This window comes from Nannospalax galili, unplaced genomic scaffold (assembly GCF_000622305.1).
Source record: "Nannospalax galili isolate Female #2095 unplaced genomic scaffold, S.galili_v1.0 scaffold1432, whole genome shotgun sequence".
In the NCBI taxonomy this organism is placed as follows: Eukaryota; Metazoa; Chordata; class Mammalia; order Rodentia; family Spalacidae; genus Nannospalax; species Nannospalax galili.
Window position 1 is genome coordinate 4566 of NW_008330150.1, and position 1757 is coordinate 6322.

A 1757-nucleotide genomic window follows, 5' to 3' on the forward strand; every position below is an offset into this window, starting at 1 on the left:
TTGGTGGGGACATAGTGTTTTGGCTTTCCATTTTATTATTCTTTCATTGTGATTTTGGCATGTGAATTTCCATTGTTGTTTATGATTCTGATATGAGAATTCCTATAAATGTAGATGACACTGTACAAAATGTGTTAATTATAGAGTTAATGGGTAGAGTATTTTCAGGGTTTTTAAAAAGTAAAATTTTCATCTTTTCACTTATAGGTAAAAAGCGCAGACTTACCATTATTGAATGTGGGTGTGACATTAATGTTATGATTGATCTAGCTAGAGTCGCAGATCTGGTAAGTCAATAGAGCCTATAAATGTAGATGACACTGTACAAAATGTGTTAATTATAGAGTTAATGGGTAGAGTATTTTCAGGGTTTTTAAAAAGTAAAATTTTCATCTTTTCACTTATAGGTAAAAAGCGCAGACTTACCATTATTGAATGTGGGTGTGACATTAATGTTATGATTGATCTAGCTAGAGTCGCAGATCTGGTAAGTCAATAGAGGGGGCCTGGGTTTTTAATGGAGATTATGACAGTGTACTGGGTCAATTATCCCATATTGAAGGGAAGAACTTTTGTGATTATTAAGAAATGGTATCATGAAGGACAAAGTAGATGTGTTTGAAATTGCATTTGTTTTTTGGGGGGACAGGGTCTCATTATACAGCTTCAGCTGGCCTGAACTTGCTATGCAGACCAGGCTGGCCTCAAACTCATAGAGATCTACCTGCCTCTGCTGGAGTGAGTGAAAAATTATAATAATTGTTATAATGGTCAGGAAGGGCAGAGGCAGGAGGATCTCTATGAGATCGAGGCCAGCCTGGTCTACATAGTGAATTCCAGACTGGCTGGGGCTCCAGGAGAAACTGTCACAAAAAAAAACCTCCAAAAATGGGATGTGCATTGCATGAAGATGTGTTCTAAAATCTAAATGCAACCATAGGATTGATATGATAATGAACATACATGAAAAAGAACATTTGTATCTATATGTACATGTATGTATACCCACATATCATGATGCCTAGCATTTCTTGAATCCTTTGTAGGCAGCTTTCTGTAATTTAGCTCCCATAGTCACCAATATGCACATTTAGATTTTATATGCACTTTATATATGATGAAATTGAGGCTGTCAATGGTTGTCTCAGGGTGAAACTCTTTGCTCTTAGTTGTGTCAGAACTTCCATTCTTTTCCTTTATTTAACTTTTATCATTTTAATTAGTTTATTTATTTATTTGTGGTTTTTTGAGACAGGGTCTCACTTTGCAGCCCCGGCTGACCTGTAATTCACTATGTAATCTAAACTGGCCTCACAGAGATCTGCCTGCCTCCACCTCCTGAGTGCTATCAAAGGCAGGCACCACCACACCCAGCTCTTTTCCTTTTTATAAGGTGTAATTTTCTTTTTAAAGAATACTTTTTGTTATTGCTTTTTCAAAATAGGTTTCTAGAACTCTGATCATTCTCATCCCCCATTACCCTTCCACATTCCCCTCTACTGATGAAATCCTTCCTTCCAACTTGCCCCCCCTACTTTGAGGTCTTTGTATTTATTTATTTTACCCATTAGTTTAATTATGGTTGCTTGCATGAGTTGGTAGTTATTTACTGGAACATGGGCAATGTATCAATGACACCTCTGCCCAGCATCCATTAACTGCCCATAATCCCTCCAAGGGGAGTAGATCTTCTGAGTATAGACCTGGCCATCATGCCTAGCTCTAAAAGCAACAAATATTTTTATTTAATTTATTAT

The 1757-nt window shown here is 36.9% G+C and overlaps 1 long non-coding RNA gene across 1 annotated transcript in view; it reads left to right on the plus strand.

Moving 5' to 3' along the window:
• The first annotated feature begins 205 nt into the window (after positions 1-205).
• LOC103741901 overlaps positions 206-1757 on the plus strand; it is a 5739-nt gene continuing 4187 nt past the window's right edge. Inside the window, exon 1 of the long non-coding RNA XR_607602.3 lies at positions 206-287. This is a non-coding gene — a long non-coding RNA (uncharacterized LOC103741901). The remainder of the gene's footprint in view (positions 288-1757) is intronic.